Below are 22,511 nucleotides of genomic sequence, written 5' to 3'. Positions count from 1 at the left end.
TTACAGACAAGTAACCTTGGGAAGCAATCCGAAATGTCACATTGAATAGACCTCCATGTCCAATTTATATTAAAATCAGTTGTTTACAGGATTGTCTGAAACAAAAGCTTCTTCCTAAGCCAGTTCATGTAACATAGTGGAACACACTGAGGAGATACTTAACTCCAGGGTCACCTATAGACAATAAAATCGTACGGTTGCAAGATGATTGCAAAACGGTGCTCAGTTTGAGAAGCAAAACAAAGGAAAGATTTCTTTGAAATTACCTCACTCAAACTGTAAATCAATATTCTGACAACCTTCTGCAAAAGCAAGTAAAATGGCAGTAGTAGTTATCTTGCTCCTACTTACTGAAGACCATGAGTAACATACTAGACCAAACAGTCTTTTGATGACAGCAATAAAAATGCCAGCAGTTGCTCTCTGAAGTGGAGTCAATTTTCTCGCTGGCCACCTACCAAGGATATAGTCCCACAGATATGACTTTTCAAATGGCCATCTAAATTCTTGATTAAATCAGTGTTCTGCCCTTAGACTGTCAATCAACATGTGAATCTGAAAATGAGTAATCTTAAAATAAATGAACAATCTGCGCACATAGGGCTATAGGTGTCATTCAGTAACCCTTGCACAGATCACACTGAGCTGTATTTTTAGAGACTGCCCCTATATTCCCAATCATTTTGAGCTATGCATGTCATGCACTGATTTTCTCATCTTAGTAATACTTGTCACAGTACCCATATTTACACATGAATCATTCATTTGCGTAGAATTTTGTTTATTTCCGATTTGTTCTAATAATACAGCCTACTGAACCATCAGACATGTAAGAGCCTCACAAAATAATTATGTCCAATACCATTTATAGATGTTATTTTCTGATGCTATCTGTTGTTGAATCAGGTGGCCATATTAACTGAAACTTTGAGCTAAAATCCTGTTATAGGAATCCAGAAATTAAGACATCGTTTAACTGCAAATGGAGTTCAAGTATCACAGAGCATCAATGAGCACACAGCTTTAGTTTGCATTGACCACCACTATTTTCACAGAATCATAATATTAAAATAGCATTTAGCCTATCCTCTCCATAATAACCTCTAATGCTGCTCACTCTTTGAATGGAGTGGTTTATTTACTTCCATTCCTCAACCAAGTTCATTTTACATTCTTTTTTTAATTATTTGCCAAGATTTTCTTTTTACATTATACATTATTTTTTGTCTTAGAAATCATGTGGTCAAACAGTCCATATTCGAATCTTTGAAAAAACATGGCTCCCTCATTTTTCACGTAATAACCATGATCTACACTGAAATGCCAGTTTATTAGGTGCTTTCTGTAAAGTGGCCACTGAGTGTATGTTCGCCATCTTCTCCACTTCAAGGTTGGACATGTTGTGTATTCAGAGATGCTCTTCTGCACGCCATTGTTGTAATGCAAGTTTATTTGAGTTACTGTCAGCTTGAACAAGTCTGGCCATTCTCCTCTGACCTCTCACATTTACAAAGCGTTTTCACCCACAATACTACTGCTCACTGATCATTTTTTTGTTTTTCACAGAGTTTCTGAGATACTCAAACCATCCCATCAGGCACCAACACTCATTCCATGGTCAACGTGACTTAGATCACATTTCTTCTCGATTCTGATAGTTAGTCTGAGCAACAACTGAACCCCTTGACAATATCTACGTGTTTCTCTGCAATGAGTTGCAGGCACGTGATTGGCTGATTAGATATTTGCATTAACAAAATATTTTATACCATACTTAAACTTTCCTTCAATTGCTCTTGTTTCTTTTGGTAATTCTTTTCAATTTTCTGTTTGTTTGCTTTATGCACCCTGTATTTTTCATGTTTTTCATGTAAACTTTAATTCTGTTCCTCCCTCAATATATCTTTAACATTTTAAGCCAAATCTGTTTACTTTGTATCATCTCCTGTTAGTTTTTAAATAAGTCACACTGTCAATCATATGTTTGTAATGCCAATTAACTTAGGCTGGGTATTCTTTTACTCAACTAAAATTAGATAATTTCTACCATATTACTTCATCTTCATCTATTTTCTGTTTTAATGCTATTAGTTTGCTTGCAACAATGGTGTTTACTTTGAACCTAGAAATTAGCATTTTATCATTAACTTCCATCACAAAACCTTTGTTCACATCATTTAATCCATTACAGTATATCAATTAGACAGTTTCAGAATTGCAGGCATCTATTGAACTGTCTGAGTTGTCCTTTCTCCCTGGGGCACTTTTACCATTCTGTGGCTTGCTTCTCCTCTGTAATGTCAACACCATGTGACATATGCATTCTGGAAATCCTCCCCCCTCTTATACAGAGAAGCAATTGTTTAGTTCCAGTTACAAAGCCAGAGAAAATCAAGCTTCAGATCATTCAGACACTCAATTTCTGAAAATACCCAACCGTGCAATAATTGTACAATGCCGATTCTTACAAAATGGATATAGAAATTAAAATAACTCAACCAACTTCATCTGAATTGCCATTCTAAATTCAATGAGAAGAGTCATGAATATTTCCAATGAATTATTGATGATTTGGCTTATTTGTTATTTTGGTATTACTGAATAGAAGTTATTAGTGAGGTAGTATCATTTATCCATCAATGGCAAGAACTATTGATCATAGACTCATGCATTTTTCACTTATGCTATGTGACATTAAATTACGGTGTCTTCATTGTCTTCAAATATTATTAAATATAAATGAATGCTAGAATATGTATACTTTGCTAGGAACACTGTACTTTGCTGACTTAAAGTGCCATTTTACAGAAGATAGAATTAGAAATATCTACAGTAAGGTGACTGAAGTCGAAATTTTGAGCTGTTCATCCCACAAAGATGTTCTCTATTAAAAATGCTAAGAGTTTGTCATTAAGGAGGGGAAGAGGCTGGTATTATTTGCACTATTGGAACATTAAGAATTTAAGCACCTTCCATTGTGTGAAATGTTAATCAAGACTCCCTAGCAGATTGAACCCCCTGATTCTATGGATGTTGGGAGCAGTGCTCATAATTCCGTCCACACTGTGGAAGCCCACTCGTTGTGTTACCTATATTTTTTGTGACTGATTGGCAGTGATATACACTGTGACAACCACTCACAGCATGTGTCATGTTGTTGCAATGAAAATCACAACTAACTGATCTTTGGAAAATATATTTTAACACTTAAGCTGTAGATATAAAACTAGTTATGTTCCTATTTAAATGGTTTTATTTTTATTTATTTGTATGTCCCCTCATATGTTACAGTCACTCCATAGCCCAAACAATTAAAGTTAAAAAGGGAATGGTGAGGGTTGACCGTTCGATATGTGTGCTTGAAATGAAATCCAATGTATTGCAATGCATAAGATAAAACAAAGCCCTCACCTGTCTAGGCATCTGTTATTCTGGAAGGTTCCAGGATTGGAAATTTTTTCATGGATGGATAGCTCACCTGCAAAGACTGTCAACAATAAATTTCGATTCATCATAGCAGCAACTTTTCCCATGAATATTTCAATTTTTGTCACATTGCCTACCTAACATGTGCACAAAAAAAAATTGGCAAAAGAAAATTGTATTCCTCCACAGTCTGCAGTGTAACTTTAAATGAGACCAGCTCTTTTTTAAACTTCATTGTGTTTATCAGCCTCCAGTCATAAGAGGGAAAGCTGTGCTAATTAAAAAAAGAGGTCACTGGTGCAACTAGAATACTGATTTTCAGAAAGATGAAAGCCTGTAGGAAAAGACGCCTAATGCAGGTTTAGTTAAATCATTGCTTCCCTAATAGAGATGACAGTGTGAGTCCCTGAGTGAGCCCATTCTCTGCATTCAAATACGCTGGTGAGAATGTGAAAACTCAGCATGTGATCACTGATCTAAGCCCCAGGGACTCAGCTATCTTCTGCAAATTTTTGATGCTGGCTTCAAAAGCTAAGCTATTTCTCTTCTTTCAATCATTTCCAAGTTAAAAAAAATACAGTTGGTAAGAAAATATTCCAATTTGGTTGCCATATTCTTCAGCCTGGGGTATTAATATACAACTGTGGATGTTAAGCATAATTCAATTCAAGCATTGTTTGCAAATATTGTTTTTTGTTCTGCATTTCCATATTACAAATCCTCCAACAATATTGTCTGCTTAGGTGATTCTGTATCAACCCCTTAAGCAATACTCACGTCCTTCGACTTAATAAGATACCGCCTTGCAATCTATCCTCAAGCAGAAAGCACATTGTGCACCAGTAAATACAATTTGTCAGAGTAAGCATTTTTCCATCTATTGACTGAAATATCATCAGCTCTCTGAGCAGTGTAGAATCATTTATTTCCAACACATAAAGAGAGCAGTTCAGATTTTTCAGTTTGTTGCCGAAATGCCATTAACTCTTTAAATCCAGCATTCCCCCCAAAATAGGATTAGCAACTAATGTGCAAGGTCACATGCAGTTTAGTTAAAAGTTTGCCTGAAATATAAATCTCAAAGCTGAAAACTCCTGCCCCTTTCTAACGGCAGAAATCACTCTTCACATCTCAGAACTACTGGACAGGTTCCAAAAACAAAATTCGGACAAACTGCTGTGACTTATTTCGCTAGGCTTCCTTTGTGACTTGTATTTACTCTGCAGATCTGGAGAGCTCTCAGCCAGTGACCCAAGATAGTTCCTTGCTTGCCTGGGGAGAGATGCAATATTTTGTATCTATTACAAGGAGGAAATCGCTCACTCACAACTTTATATGTACAAGTCATAGCACAAGAATGAGTTCCATTTATGATCCAGCAGCACTCTGGACCTCGAGGCACAAACAGAGCTGCCACTCTTCAGCTGAATTATAGAGGTTCATTAACTCTTTAAGACTTGAATAGCTGCACACCTAATTACTTAAAATGGAATATACTGCCTTACCTCAAGTTATCAATGCAAATACATTAAGCCTTGAAGTAAAGAAAGATAGAACGAAAGTGATGTATTACCTCTCACTGATCCATGCTGGGTGGTGACTAGGCAAATTGTGCCAGAACATGGCAGATAAGACTGAATTGACTGCAACACCTAACAGAAGATATCCTATCAGTCAGGGAGGAACCAACAGCACACATATACTGCACATCGTGGCACGATTTTGGCACAAAACAGGTCAAGGTATGTCCAAAGTATAAGAGAGTTCAACTCCTCTTCTTTTGAAGTATGGAGGATATTTGTAGCGCTTTGCTGTTAGTTTGGTGGCTGACGACAAAGACAATTCTGGTCCAGTCTTGAAATAATACTGCATGATACAAAACATTGGCATAGACCTTTGCTGCGCAAATGCTCAAAACTAATATCACAGATGTTCTTTGTGTAATTAATGATGCAGAAAGTTTACTCATTAAGAGTCATAGATTTGAAGTAACCTATGAAAGGATTTTGAGAGGAAATGAAGGACAAGTTTTCACACTGTGAATGGTGGCTGTTTAGAGCCAAGTGACTGAAGAGAAATCCTTAGTGCAATTAATTGGTCAGATGGGCATTGGGTAGGTTAAAGTTTTATTGTTCTAAATGATACAAAATTAAAAACAAAACAATGAAAGTTAGCTTGGAAAATCAATTCTTATTTTTAATCACCATTGGAACTCCATCTTCATTCATCTGTACTGTTTTCATCCATACTGTATTGTTCACTCGTGATGTGCCGTGTTGAATAACAAAGGTGGTCATGGTCTTTCCATGACCTTGATTGTTCTTGGCAAATGTTTCTACAGAAGTGGTTTGCCATTGCCTTCTTCTGGCAGTGTCTTTACAAGACAGATGACACCAGCCATTATCAATACTCTTCAGAGATTGTCTGCCTGGTGTCAGTTGTGCCATAACCAAGACCTGTGATATCTCCCATCTATCTGCTCATACAACCATCCACCACCTGCTCCCATGTCTTCACATGACCCAGACTGGGGAGCTAAGCATTTCTACATCTTGTCCAAGGGTGACCTGCAGACTAACAGAGGGATAGAGTGCCCTGCACCTCCTTTGGTGGAGACTTATCTCCACCCTGCCACCTTACCATACTGTACATGACTTCCATTAACTGATAGTGGTGACCCGATGATAAGTATCAGTAAGTTAATATGATTTGAAATTTGTACATTGTTTTACTGATTATTGAAGTTGATTTTGCTTGACAGTAATAAAATGTTAGAAAACCACCTCTAAACTGAATTAAAAATAATGATAAAAATTATAAGTTAAAACACTGTAGAAAATGAACCAAGAAATTGGGTGAGGCTCCATGGTTCTATTCAACGCGCAGGGAAATAATGTGTCAAATAAACTCAATCTCTTTCATAGATTATTCCATGATTCTATGGTGCCTTAACTATCTCTTAGTCTGCAATCTAAACACTGTTATATCAAACCTAACAATACTGCTGAAGAGCTTCGATCATCTCATTTTCACTGTGGATTTCCGGTCCCTACACGCTTCCATCCCCCATCAGCAGGGCCTTAAAGCACTCTGTTTCTTTCTGAACAACATACCCAAACAGTTCCCCTCCACCACCACTCTCCGTCATCTGGTGGAACTGGTCCTCACCCTCAACCATTCCTCCTTTGGCTCCTGCCACTTCCTTCAAATCAAAGATGTAGCTATGCGCACTCACATGGATCCCAGCTATGCCTGCCTTTTTGTCAGCTACATGGAACAGTCTATGTTTCAAGCCTACACCAGCATTTCTCCTTCGCTACGTCAACGATTGCATTGGTGCTGCTTCTTGCACCCATGCTGAGCTCGTTGATTGCATCAACTTTGCTTCGAACTTCCACCCTGCCCTCAAACTTACTCAGGTGATTTTTGACACCTTCCTACCCTTTCTTGATCTCTCTGTCTCCTTCTCTAGTGATAGACTATCTACTGGTATATTTTATAAACCCACTGACTCTCACAGCTATTTGGACTATACCTCTTTCTACTGTTACTTGTAAGAATGCCATTCCCATCTCTCAGTTGCTGCTCCTTCACCACATCTGCTCTCAGGATGCTTTTCACTCCAGAACAACTGAATTATCCTCCTTCTTCAAGGAAAGGGGCTTCTTTTCCTCCACCAAAGCTACCCTCACCCGCAGCTCTTCCATTTCTCACACATCTATTCTCACCCTATCCTCCCATCGCCACCCCAGGGATAGGGTTCCTCTTGTCCTCACCTACCACCCCATCAGCGTCCGTGTTCAGCACGTAATTCTCCCTAACTTCCACCTTCTCCAATGGGATCCCACCATCACGCACATCTTTCCCTTCTCCTCATTTTCTGCTTTCCACAGGGGTCACTCCCTACGTGACTCCCTTGTCCACATGTCACTCCCCACTGATCTCCCGTCTGGTACTTATCCTTGCAAATGGCACAAGTGTTACACCTCCTCCCACACTTCATTCAGGGCCACAAACAGCCCTTCCAGGTGAGGGGACATGTCACCTTTGAGTCTGTTGGAGTCATCTACTGTATCTAGTGCTCCTAGTGTAGCCTCGTGTATTTCGGTGAGACCCGACGTAGATTGGGAGACCACTTCGTTGAGCACCTTTGCTCCGTCTGCCACAAAAGCGACATTTCCTGGTGGCCATCCATTTCAATTCTACTTTCCGTTCCCATTCCAACATGTCAGTCCATGGCTTCCTCTAATGCCACGCTGAAGCCACACTCAGGTTGGAGGAGCAACACCTTATATTCTGTCTGGGTAGCATGAACATCGCTTTTTCAAACTTTCTCTAACTGCACCTTGCCCTCCTTCACCATTCCCCATTCCTGTTTCCCTCTCTCACCTTATCTCTTACCTGCTCATCACCTTCCTCTGGTGCTCCCCCCTCCCCTTTCTTCCGTGGTCTTCTGTACTCTCCTATCAAAATTCCCCTTCTCCAACCCTTTATCTCATTCATCAATCAACTTCCCAGCTCTTCACCACCCCTCCCCCTCCCCGCTCCCCATTTCATCTATCACCTGCCACCTTGTCCTTCTTCCTCCTCTCCACACACCTTCTTAATCTGACTTGTTTCCCCTTCCTTTCCAGTCCTGATGAAGGGGCTCAGCTCAAAACATCAACTATTTACTCTTTTCCATTGATGCTGCCAGGCCTGCTGAGTTCTTCCAGCCTTGTGTGTGAGTGTAGTTCACCATACCCATCTTCCTTTACCTGAACCAAGTACTCTCCTCCATCATGTTTAATAGCACCTTCAACCCTGAATCCTCCACCTGGCCCTTTTCTCACTGGGTTATCCCTTTGCTATTTTTGCCACCTCTAGAGCAACACCTTCACCAAATATAACTTATCTCCCCTCTTCTAAGAGCACTCCTAATGGGTCATTACCTCCAGAATCAATACCTCCTCCCCTTCTTGCAACATACTTTCCATTCAAGCACTGTAGATACAACATTTGTCTACTTACTTCCTCCCTCCTCTTCACTCTCATCTGCTTCCTGTCTCACAACACTCTTTTAAGGTGAAACAGCAATTTACCTGGTCTCACTTCAGTCTGGTATAGGATAGTCACTGTTCACAGTTTAGTCTAATCCTGACAGAGAAAGTCAACATGTAACTGAACTTTGCAGAAAACCCTCATTCTGATTACTGGTGTGATACTGACCTGCTAAGTACTTGTCACTTTACAAAACGTCTCAAAGCTGCTTCTCATCTGACGTCTCTGTTCCAGTTCTCTTATATGTCTTCAGTACAAGTTGCAGAAACAAATTCTCATCTTTTTGTAAGGCACATTAAGACCTTCATAACTAAATGGTTCAACAATTTCAGGAACTGATTCTGCTAATACTATTTTCTAACTCACCTTGACTTGTTTTTTGTACCTCTTTTTGTCTCTGGCCATCTACTTATCTCTTGTACAATCAACTCTTCTATTACATGTCTCTCATTTTCCTCCTCGTTACACGTCTTCCCTTTCATTCGGGAGGTTAATTTTCACTTTCAGGTGGGAGGAGAAGATGGTGGTGCGACGCAGCGTGCGCAGCTCTCCGGTGAAATGATATTGTATTTGTAAGTAGGATGCCGTGCGCAATTCTGATTTGATGGAGATAGACGTGAGAAGCACAGAGGAACATCTGGAGAAACTTCTGAAATGCCCGGTTCGTTGCCGCTGCTACTGTGTGATAGAGAATCTCTGGTGGGAAGGCCCCAGAATCATCGGCTGGCGACCAAGGCTGGGGTTGAAGCGTTCGGCAGAGATGATGCTCGGTACTCGGTGTCGGAGGGCTGGTTGGAGGCTCGAAGTTTTCGGACGACTCAGAGTTGGACTGTGGTCGGGCATGGCAGGGAGAGTTTTCTTCCTTCTCCCGTCTGCGTGAGATGTGGGACTTTCAAGAGACCTTGAACTTTTTTACTGTGCCATGGCCCGTTCTTCATCAAGTTATGGTTTTGTTGCAATGTTGTAACTATAGGTTATAATTATGTGGTTTTTGTTAGTTTTTCAGTCTTGGTCTGTCCTGTGTTTCTGTGACATCACACCGGAGGATTATTGTATCATTTCTTAATGCATGCATTACTAGGTGACAATAAAAGAGGACTGCGTGTCCTTATAATCTAATCTAATCTAATTATCTAATCATTCCTTCCTCCCTTTACCACATTTCCTGGATTTTGAATCTTGTGAGTTCTTTGTAACATTTTCTAATACTAATAAGGTGTCATTAACTTGAAAGAATTAGCTCAATTCTTCTTCCTGTCCAAGATTTTCAGTGTGTTTACCTTTATTTCAGACTTCTAACACAGTACTGTCACAGTGTACGCTGCAATGACTGAACCCAGGTGTGGAGGAACGGCAGTCTCCCTGTAGAGACAGAAACAAGAGCTTATGCATGGGAATTCAAACGGAACATCAGTGGCTTGAATGTGACAAATCATTCTCTGAGCAAGGACCCCACGATAAGCATTAATCAGGAGTCCACTTTAAATTATTGCAGTATGTGGAAAAAGCCCATGCCACTCAAAATAAACTTGACAAGATTAAACTGAAAGCACAAGGGCTTAATGACACTGGATAAGACAACAATTAACAAATGTGGCTGCATTAGAAACCTTGGGGCCCAACACTCTATGGTTTTCTGCAGAGGCACATGGGACGCAAGAGAGTACCTCCTTCCCTAAGGCCAGCAGCTGTTGTCCCAGGCAGACCTGGTGAACTTGAAACAGGGCTGGTAAACCCGAGACAGACCTGATGTTCTCAAGGCAGTGCTGGTAAACTCGAGACAGACCAGATGAACTTGAGACATTGCTTATAACTTGGGAACTTTGGATATAACTCAGGTACTTTGAATATAACTTGAAAACATTGAATATAACTCTGGAACCTTGAATATCATGGGAGACCTAGAGAACCTTGGAAGAAGTCTTCACAATAGACTCACCCTTGCCTCCAGCCGACTGATGTCCAAGCCGTTGTTGAAACTCCTCTGGGTCCATTGATCATGGGATCCTTCTGTAACAACTGAACCCAGGTGTGAAGGATTAACAGACCCCCATGTAGAGATGAAAACAAAAATTTTGTCATGGTCCCAGCCGTCCCAGGACCCAAACAAGGACCCAGGATAAGCACTAATCAGGGCTCTGCTTTAAATAATCACTGTACGCAGAAAACCTGTGGCAGTCAAAATAAACTAGACAAGATTAAACAGAAAGCACAAAGGTTAACAACTCTAAGTAAGACAGGAACTCAGAAATACAGGTGCTCCAGAAATCTCGGAGCCCAATGCTCTTTGGCTCACCAAAGAAGCCCGCAGGACTCATGACACAGTATCACCTCAATGTAAGTATAAACACATGAATTTGCGCTGTAGGAATCTGAAGTAAATCTTGTCTCTGAAGAGCAAATTTTGGCAGATTTATTAAGGCCTTTTAAAAGCACAATATTCTGCAGATGCTGAATCCATGATTCCTTCTTCTTCAGCTTTTTCCCTTTTCCACTTATCACCTCCCAGCTTCTCATTTCATCCCTCCCCTTCCCCCATCCACATTCCCCCTTTCACCTAGTTTCAGCTATTATCTGCAGCTTGTTCTCTTTCCCTTTCCTGCACTTTCTTATTCTGGTTTCTTCCCCCTCCCTTTCCAATCCTCAGGAAGGGTCTCAGCCTGAAATGTTGGCTCTTTATTCCTCTGCATAGGTGCTGTCTGACTTGCTGAGTTCCTCAAGCATTTTGTGTGTTTTAATCATTCAGGTCTTTTCTTCTTCTTTTTCCTTGTCTATTATTATCTGTCTGTCTAGGTACCATATCCAATGCGGACTTTGGTGACCATGGTTTTCCATGTAGATCTATCCTTCATTTTTTGGATGACTTCCATTTCCTCGATGTGTAGACACCTGGCTATGCTTTTGGTGTACATAAACTGATGTCTTCCTCTAGGTTTACTCCCCTCAATCTTTCCAGAGAGTAGGAGTTTTTCTAGTTCATCTTTCCGCATGATGTATCCTAGGAATCTGACTCGTCTTTCTCTTATTGTTGGTATGAGTGATCAAACTGCTTGGGTTCTTCTGAGAACTTCTTCATTTGATGTGTGTGTGGTCCATGATATTTTTAACATTCTCCTGTAGAACCATAATTCATCTGCTTCTAGTCTCTTTTCCATTGCTGGAGAAATGGTCCAGCATTCACTTCCATAAGTCAGGATAGAATAAATGTAGCGCTGCAGTATTCTGTTTTTAGTGTGCGTGCTCATCTTTCCGTCTGTTAATATGGTCTTCATTTTTTGGAAAGCTTCTTTCGCCATTGCTATTCTGTATTTGATATCTGTGTCGCACCTGCCATTACTTGTTATTAGGCTGCCAAGATATTTGAATTTGTTGACTTGCTTGATGTTTGTATTTCCGATCTTGATCACACATTGTGGGATATTTGTCTTTCTGGAGATGACCATGCTTTCTGTCTTCTTGGTGTTGATTGAGAGGCCTCTGCGATTACTTTCTGCTGCCACTATAGTGAGTCTCTTCATCAGGACTGAAAGGAAGAGGGAACAAAGCCAGAGTAAGATAGCGGGGCGGGGGAAGGTGGAGTGGAAGGAGTTCAAGCGGGACAGGTGAAGTCAGGTGAGGGGGAAAGTGGGTGGATTGGGGAGGGAGAATGAAAGGAGAAGGAGGAATCCGATAGGACAGGAGACTGAACCATGGGAGAAAGTGAAGGAGGAGGAGAACCTGAGAGAGGTGATAGGCAGGTAAGTATAGGTAAGAGGGGAGGAGAATGGATAAAGAATAAAGAATTATTATACTGTCAATATATACTTTATTAATTACTCTTATACACCTGCCCATTAACACAAATATCTAATCAGCCAATCATGATGCAGCAACTTAATGCATAAGAGCATGCAATCATTGTCCAGAGATTCAGCTGTTGTTCAGACCAAGCATCAGAACAGGAAGAAAATGCAATTCTAATTGATTTTGACTGTGGAATGATTTTTGGTGCCAGGTGGGGTGGTTTGAGTATCTCAGAAACTGTGGATATCTTGGGATTTTCATATGTAACAGCCTCTGTAGTTTACAGAGAATGGTGCAAAAAAAATTAAAACAACCAGTAAGTGATTACACCTTGTTAATGAGTGAAGGCAGAGGAGAATGGCCAGACTGCTTCAAGCTAACGGGAAGATGACAGTAACTGAAATATAACCATGCATTACAACAGTGGTGTGCAGAAGAGCATCTCTGAACACACATGTCGCACTTTGAAGTAGATGGGCTACAGCAGTGGTCCCCAACCTCCGATTGAGTAGAGCAAGTGAAATCGGCAATCGTCTTTGATCTGGGCCGACATTTACGTGCCGGGCAGCACCTAATTAATTAGCTTGTTTATTTCGGCTTTTTTTCTTAAAGATTTGCTGGGTGCGTCCTGGCTACCACTGCACGCTTCGTGGCCTGGTATCGGTCCGCGGCCTGGAGGTTGAGGACCACTGGGCTACAGCAGCAGAAGACCACAAACATACATCCTGTGTCCACATTATTAGGTACAAGGAGGTACATAATAAAGTGGCCTCTGAATGTAGTTCTTCAGCATTTTCCACTTTCATCTAGTCAATCTCTTCTGTGCTTTCTTTAACTTCTCCTGGGTGTTTGTTCTCCTGCCAAGTTTCTCTTTGACTGTTCCTAATTCAAGATGTCTTACTCTGAATTTCTGTCTTGTTTTTGTTACCTCTATAATAAATTCATCTTACCCTTGATGTTTTTATAAAATGACACATTGTTTGCAGAACTTCTCAAGTATGTAGTACCAGTAGGAATACAGCGGTGGTTTCACTCATGTATATGAAGTATTAGTAGATCAACACTTCAGCTTACAGCTGAAGCGAGAATATCACTTGCACGCACGCTTATTTAATGTCAAATACATAAAATAACAACTTTCAACCAGCAACTTTAGGTATTTTCTGCATTCGTTTATTTTTAAATTATCATTCATTATCACTACTTGCAGCTGCAGAGTTATTGTGTTGTTCAGATATCAACTAATCATTCAGTTACAGAGAAGGCAAAACTACAGGACATGTTAACCCAAGAAATAAAATACTGAGCCATGGTATTTTGAATCTTCAAGTGATGATGGAATAAAGATTTTGCAGAACTTAATTTGACCATCATCTGGAATGAAGCTTATTTCTTCCTTTGCACAATAAATCACTTTGACAGCTTTGGTATTGTTAATAGTTCAGTGCAAAAACACAGTTAGAAAACAAATGTCCCACTAGAATAACTTCTCCCAGGGAAAACAGAGATCTGTTTCCCCAGAGGTTTCCCAAACACAGCATAATTGGTTTAAGCTAACGCAGGTTCCAGATTTGCACAAGGTATCACATTCAGATATAAATAAAACTAGATCTATCATGAAATATGTTTTTCAGTTGAGTTTAGCTTTTCTGCATATCTAAATGTTCATGAGATTTCAACTGGATGTTTCGTGGGCACTGGAAGAACGTTTCAACAGAACAAAGGTAATCCTAAAAAAATCTGGAATATATATGCTGCTTGACTCATCTCAGTAAAACCTTATTGGCCTTTGCTTCTCAGTTCCCATCAATGAAATGACTGCCATATGACACTGGTTTAAATGATTTATGGAGGCATGGCAACATAGCGGTGAGCACAATGCTATTACAGCTCAGACTGTTCTTGAGCTCGGAATTCAATTTCAATACCGTTCTGTAAGGAGTCTCTATATGCCCTTGCCATGGAATGCATGGGTTTTCCCTGGGTGCTCCGGTTTCCATCCACAGTCCAAATTCGTACCGGCTAGGTTAATCGAACGTGCTGCTGCTCCCTTGGAGGGTCAGACACCCTGAGCCAATAGACTGGTCCTGGACTTATTTTCCACCTGGCATAGTTTGCATTCTGTTGTTTGATTGCTGGGGGCTTTTGTGTTGCTATATTTACGCTCTATTCTTGGTTGGTGCGGCTGTAACAAAACCAAATTTCCCTCGGGATTAATAAAGTATATCTATCTATCTATCTATCTATCTGTCTAATTGGCCATTGTAAATTGTTGCATGATTAGGTTAGGGTTAATTGGGGTTGTGGGGTTGCTGGGGTGCATGGCTTGAAGGAATGGACGGGCCTACTCTGCACTGAATCACCAAATAAATAAAACTCACAATTGTTCCCACTCAAGATACTAAAGAAAGCTAGCAGGCCAGGCAGCATCTTTGGAAAGTTAACCATTCTCCATTCTGGCTCCCCTCTTACCTGCCTATCACCTCTCACTGGTGCTCCTCCTCCTTCCCCTTCTCCCATGGTTCAGTCTCCTCTCCTATTGGATTCCTTCTTCTTCTCCTTTCATCCTCCCTCCTCAATCCACCCGCTTTCCCCCTCACTTGACTTCACCTATCCAGCTTGAACTCCTTCCCCTCCACCTCCTCCCCCCACTATCTTACTCTGGCTTCTTTCCCTCTTCCTCTCAGTCCTGATGAAGAGACCCAACTCTTTGCTCCTTTTGATAATGCCATCCGATCCGCTGAGTTCCTCCAGCAGTTTGTATGTGATACTTCAGTTTTCCAGCACCCACAGAATCTCATGTGTTCACAACTGTTCCCATTGCATTTCTAATTCTTAGCTCCTCACAAGAGGAGAACAATGTCCTTGAGAGGGACAATTTTCACATCTTATGTACATCAAGCAAACGCAGCCTATCAAAACAGAAGTATTTCATTGGACAGTGACCTTATAGTTTTAATTAATTTCCTTCCCTCATGTGGGAAAAAGCATTTGGCCTCTTCTGGTAAATATTACTTTGACTGAAATTAGCTGCTTGTCATGTGGGAGATGGTGTGCTCTCAAGAGACTCTTGGGAAAACTGAGTAGGAATACCATAACTAATAAGTGTATTTTTCCCTCATAAATGAGTGAATGAATTTGTAAGTTATTTTCCTATTGTCTTCATCAAAGTAGGGAAGAAATATTATCAGTCTCACAGTCTGATTTTAAGACACATTTTGGTCTGGTAGTGGACATCTTCCTGGTTAGCAGCCTCAACTTGCTTATGTTGTTGGATGTATTAATGTGGAGAGGGATAGAGAATTGCACAAGTGATTCTCTAGTATTGGAGAGGAGGTTTAACAACAATAAAAGCTGAAGGGCATTATTTGGTGGATGCAGTTCAATGCGGTCATGTGTGAAGTAAAATATCTTGGCAGAAAAACTAAGCAAAAGCTACCGAAGGTTGTGTTTGAAGGGAAATCCTGAAAGTGCAAGTGCATGTAAATAAAAAAGCATTAAGAAAAAAAGACACAGCAATTTGGATTTTATTTATCAAGCAAAAATAAATCAGTAACTCATGATTAGAGCTGTTTGCCATTGATGCCCAATTGGGAAGACATTAGAGTTTTCAATAGTAGACAGCCAAACTGATAAAGTAATGGGAAACACCAGTTTAATGAAATCATTTCATAATAATACTGAAAGAGAGAAGCTTAGAATGAGATGTAAAAGGGTTACTTCTCGGCTTAATTATCAATGCTATTTGAAAGTGAATATTGAAATAGCATTTCTTCTGTTCAGGGAGTTGGTGTCAATGCAGCAGCAACATAAAACTGAAAGGATTATGAGAACGAGATGAGAGAGAAGAAACAGATTTTTATTTAGGCACTTGAGATGGGGTATGAGCTACTTAACTGCACAAAGCAGTTGATGCAGAAACAGGTCCAACTTAGAAGGAAAAATAGGATCAAAATGTGAAGCAGCGGAACAACAAGAGCTCTGATAGGAACAAGAAATGGTTGTATACAGTAAACATGGAAGAGTGGATTATATAGAAGCATGATATTACAGTAGTAAGGAGCAAGGATAGTTTTACTGAAGGAATATTAGCATAATAATGAGCTGTATTTTGGCAGGCCACTTTTCAGAAAGGCATAGGTAAGCCCTGCTCTCTCTGACACTCTTTAGCACCTATTATTCACCAGTAAAACAAAAATATTTTTTTTTAATTAAGAAAGAGATGCTTGGGTACTCTAAGACAGAACCTTCCTGTTTCTGCTATCCTGCTTTCCCTTGCAAATTCCTTTTGAAACCACGATATATGAGACGGGTAGCGTGATTTTCACCTTGGGCACAGCAGCTCGCACTAAAGGTGTTAAATGGGGGTAATCTTCAACTTCCTCACAGACAGGACCAAGGCTGTAAAAGTAGGGGACAAGCTCTCCTCCACAATCACTCTGAGCACCGGTGCCCAACAAGGCTGTGTACTCAGCCCCCTGCTGTACTCACTGTACACCCATGATTGTGTAGCCAAGTTTCCATCAAACTCAATATATAAGTTTGCTGATGACACAACAATTGTAGGCCTATCTCGGGTAATGATGAGTTTGAGTACAGAGAGGGAATTAAGAACCTGGTGGCATGGTGCGAAAACAATAACCTATCCCTCAATGTCAGCAAGACAAAGGAATTGGTTGTTGACTTCAGAATGAGTAGCGGACCGCACGACCCAATTTACGTTGGTGGTGCGCAAGTGGAACAGGTCAAAAGCTTTAATTTCCTCAGGGTCAATATCACAAATGACCTGACTTTATCCAACCAAGCAGAGTTCACTGCCAAGAAGGCCCAACAGCACCTTTACATCCTGAGAAAACTAAAGAAATTTGGCCTGTACCCTAAAACCCTCACTAATTTTTATAGATGCACCGTAGAAAGCATTCTTCTAGGGTGCATCACAACCTGGTATGGAAGTTGTCCTGTCCAAGACCGAAAGAAGCTGCAGAAGACTGTGAACACGGCCCAGCACATCACACAAACCAATCTTCCGTCCTTGGACTCACTTTACACCGCACGCTGTCGGAGCAGTGCTGCCAGGATAATCAAGGACACGACCCACCCAGCCAACGCACTTTTCGTCCCTCTTCCCTCCGGGAGAAAGCTCAGGTGCTTGATGACTCGTACGGCCAGATTTGGGAACAGCTTCTTTCCAACTGTGATAAGACTGCTGAACGGATCCTGACCCGGATCTGAGCTGTACCCTCCAAATATCCGGACCTGCCTCTCAGTTTTTTTGCACTACCTTACTTCCCACTTTTCTATTTTCTATTTATGATTTATAATTTAAATTTTTAATATTTACTAATTTCACTTATTTTTAATATTTTTGATATTTAATATTTGTAATCCAATGAGTGGGAAGCACAGAACCAAATATTGCTGTGATGATTGTACGTTCTAGTACCAATTGTTTGGCGACAATAAAGTATAAAGTATAAAGTATTTTCAGAGTAGGCTGAAGGCTTTTTGTTGGGGCTAATTATGCCAGTGTGAAGGATGTAGTACTAAAGGGGTGTGAAGGATGGTCACAATCCCAGCTTAGTATCAGCTCTGAGTTAATACTAATCATTAATGCAAGAGGTTCTGCAGATGCTGGAAGTCTTGAACAACACATACAAAATACTGGAGTAACTCAGCAGGCCAGGCAGCAGCTATGGAGAGGAATAAACAGATGACTTTGTGGGTGCTTTGTTAGGTCACAGCCTGAAAATTACTGTATGTGCTTCTGAAGTACCTGTGCATTAATTAACATATTTGGAGAGTGTTCTCAGTGTCTGGAGGCTTTATTCTTTTGCTGTGTGCTGAAGTTGCAAGCAATCTCATAGGACCAAAAATGTATTATAATTATAAAGCAACAGGCCACTACATGGTCTGCACACCAGATAGTGACATTCCAGGAATCTAGAAAATAACGACTACTTAGTTAAAAAAAAAATCACCTTGCAACATTTATTCCCCTGCACCTTTAAAAGAACTGCTTTAAAATAATCATTATTCAAAAGTTCAGCTTGACTGGGTCAAATCCCTTTGCCAAGCCTAAACTATTAATCTCTAATGAAATATTTTATGCACTTTCATCTCAAAATGAGTCAACAAATGCACATTTCAAACAAATAATAAATCACAAAGCAGCAGAATCTTTCAGGTGAGCTCATTTCTTAACAGCCCTTCCATATCTTGTCACAACTCCTTTTCAACTTGATTTATCATCAGTTTTGAAATAGGCATTGTGTTCTCTCTCTGAAGTACCGGCTTGTCTAAAACATTGGGGGAGCAGGATTGAAGTGCACTGTGCAGCACATCAGGCTTGACACTGCCTGGCAATTTGTCTTACCTCACCTGCCTGGCTGATTCCTAATGCACTGCTTCTTCCCACTCTTCTGGCTGAGTTTCAACCTCACTAAAATGTGATTATTTTCATATAAAACCAAGAGTTATGGAACAACGTAGAAGGGAGAGATGACTATTAAAATGAGAGTTATTGCAAATTCACTTCATATGAATTTAATTAAAGTGAATTTCAGCATCTGATACTGTGCATCAGTTTTCCTAATGTATAAAACACATACTGGTAGCATTTGTAAAATCCACGGGGAAGTATTCGGAAGATGACACAGAATAAAATGATTTGATGAGAGTGCTCTTGATACGAAACTCAAGTATATACCATTTCCTCTCTGTTCTTTCATGTGACATTGAGAATGGATGGTTCTGGCAGAGGACCTGAGATTATTCCTGCTGTGATACTATGGGGCTTCCCATCAGCTGTGCCATCCTGACCAATCTCCTGTACTATGTTGAAACACATCCCCCCCCCAAACCTGACATTACTACAAGGGGATCGCCAAAGCCAGAGTTCGCTATTTTGAAACAGATTCAAGCAATTTATTTAGATAAATAGTGCACAATTAAAAAAAATGTTCTTATGTATTTATATTCAACATAAGAAGAACATCCCTGAATTCAAAGTGCAAACAGAACATTTTTGCACATAAATCTTCTGAAAGGAACACATTTAACACATCAGACTGACCATCTCTTAACTTCTGATATCACCAGCAACATAATCTTGCTGCCTTATTTGGGGGATATATAAACCACCAACAGAATGTGTAGTAACACTCACAACACGCTGGAGGAACTCAGCAGGTCGGGTAGCATCCGTGGAAACGATCGGTCGATGTTTCGGGCTGGAACCCTTCGTCAGAACCCTTCGACAGAGGGCTCTGCCCCTTCCCTCTACAGTCCTGACGAAGGGTTCCGGCCCGAAACGTCGGCCGATCTTTTCCACGGATGCTGCCCGACCTGCTGAGTTCCTCCAGCGTGTTGTGAGTGTTGCTTTAATCCCAGCATCTGCAGATTATTTTGTGTTTAGAATGTGCAGTAAAACTCTGATGAAGGAGACACTAAAGACAGTAAATTCAGATCTCCCACTGATTCAAAAACCTCTCACAGGCCATACCGTCAATTTAAAAACATCTACCGTACAGGGAAAGATAGACTTTAGTAAGATTTTTAACCATATCCTACGTGATAGGTTGGTCCTGAAGTTTAAGGTACAAGGAGTTCTAAGCATATTGGCTAACTGTAGAGTAGCTGGGCAATAGATGGCAGAGGATAGAAAGGCCAGGCCTGGAATGGAAACATAAATGCTCAGGAGCAGAAAAATCTACAGAAAGTGATGGATACAGCTCAGTTTGTCACAGGCAAAGCCATCCCCACCATTGAATACACTTTCATGGAGCATTGTCACAAGAAAGCAGCTTCCATAATCAAAGACCATCCAGGCCCTGCCCTTTTCTCACTACTACCATTGGGCAGGAAGTTTAGGAGACTTAGGTCCCACACCACCAGGTTCAGGAACAGTTATTACCCTACATTCATCAGGCTCCTGAACCAGCATGGATAACTTAACTCACCTCAACTTTGAAATGGTTCCACAACTTACAGACTCACTTTCAAGGACCCTAGAACTCGTTCTCAGTATTGTCTATTTATCTACTTAGGGACACACACGGAGACAAACGTCAAGTGCTGCTGGCAGATCATCAACTCGGTGAGAGATGCTCTTTAGTCTGCCCGAAAATTGTTGCCTGAAAATGGCACATCAGATTGCCCATGGTAGAATGCTACCAACCGGCATCATCCAGGCTGCAGGATTACATGTGGAGGGATGCACTGAAGCTTGGTACAGCCACTGAAAGGGCTCAGTGGGGAAGAACCACGCTGTAGGATCTACTGGAGGAGGAGAGGACAGGTGAGGGGGAGGAAGCCCGACAATTATTGTAATAGTTAGTAGACCATCCCAGAGTGCCACAAGATAAGCAGCATAGAAACCATAGAACCATAGAAACTACAGCACAGAAACAGGCCTTTTGGCCCTTCTTGGCTGTGCCGAACCATTTTCTGCCTAGTCCCACTGACCTGCACACGGACCATATCCCTCCATACACCTCCCATCCATGTATCTGTCCAATTTATTCTTAAATGTTAAAAAAGAACCCGCATTTACCACCTCGTCTGGCAGCTCATTCCATACTCCCACCACTCTCTGTGTGAAGAAGCCCCCCCTAATGTTCCCTTTAAACTTTTCCCCCCTCATCCTTAACCCATGTCCTCTGGTTTTTTTCTCCCCTTGCCTCAGTGGAAAAAGCCTGCTTGCATTCACTCTATCTATACCCCTCATAATTTTGTATACCTCTATCAAATCTCCCCACAGCAGTGTTACTAATGTGTATGAATGCAATAGAACAGCAGGGAAAGCATTGACCATGTATATAAAAAATAAAAAGGCATTGAATGGTTAATTTTTGTCAATAATTTTTATTATGAATAAAATTTATTTTGTTTAATAATAAAAATTATTTATTTTACTGTCACAATCTGTCTTGTTTTGCATATTGGTTAGTTGTCAGTCTATATATGTATAGTTTTCATAAATTCTATTTTGCTTCTTTATTTTCCTGCAAATGCCTGCAAGAAAACGAAGCTGAACGTAGTGTATGGTGGCGTACATACTTGGAAAATAAATGTAGTTTGGCTTTGACTTTAACTTTTCGATGGATGCATGTTTCTCTGCCTGGCAATCTGTAACAAGTGACATGCCACAGGAAGCGATGCCGTGACCCTTGTTGTCCCTAATATGCTGCACATAAGTGATTTGAATGAGAATGTAGAGGGTAGGGTTAATAACTTACAGATGACATGAAAACTAGTAGAGACATTATAGCAAGAAAAGATTGTCTAAGAATACAGTGGTGCTTATATATTAGCTGGTCTAAGCTAAAATAGATAGAATTTAATCTAGGCAAGTGTGAGGTAATGCACTTTGCAAAGTCAAATTCTGTTAGAATGAACAGAGTAATTTGAAGGGACATTAGGTGTTTTGATTCATAGAGGGACTTTGTGGTGCAGGTCCATAATCAAAGTAAGTTTATTTTCACACACACACACACACACACACACACAAGTAGACGTATGCAAAAGTCCAATGATAAACTTTACATCCAGCAGCACCTCAGGCATACGGCATCATACGAGCAGCAGTCACAAGAAAAACATAAATTAATTGTAAGTTATACACAACATTTATAATAAAACACAATTAGAAAAATAATATCCATTTTAGTGTAAGATGCTCATAGTGTGCTAAACTGCAGTCATTAGGGTTTTGCCTGAATCAGAATTAGTGTTATTATCACTAACATACAGTATGTCCTGAAATTTGTTGTTTTGTGGCAGTAGTACAGAGTAATACATAAAAATTAAGATAAATTACGACAAGAATATAGAGAAAATAAATAGTGGAAAAAGTGAGCACAATAATGAGGTAGTCTTTGTGGGTTAATGGACCGCTCAGAAATCTGATTACAGAGGAGTAGGAACAGTTCCCAAGACGTTGAGTGTGCATCTTTATGCTCCTGTACCTCCTCAATGAGGGTAGTAATGAGAAGATTGTATGTTCTGGATTGTGATGGCCCTTCATGATGAACACCAACTTCTTCAGCGATCACCGTTTGATGATTTACTCAATGGTGAGGAGGATGGTGCTCTCTGCAGTTTTTTCCTATCCTGTGTATTGGCAGCTCCATATTAGACAATCATGCAACCAGCTAGCATGATCTCCACAGTATGTCTGTGAATATTTGCTCAGGTCTTTGGACACTTACCGAAATCTCCTCAAACTCCCAATGAAGTATAGCCCTGAGCATGCCTTCTGCATT

The sequence above is a fragment of the Mobula birostris genome, chromosome 24, assembly GCF_030028105.1.
Source record: "Mobula birostris isolate sMobBir1 chromosome 24, sMobBir1.hap1, whole genome shotgun sequence".
In the NCBI taxonomy this organism is placed as follows: domain Eukaryota; kingdom Metazoa; phylum Chordata; class Chondrichthyes; order Myliobatiformes; family Myliobatidae; genus Mobula; species Mobula birostris.
This window is presented reverse-complemented; position numbering follows the sequence as displayed.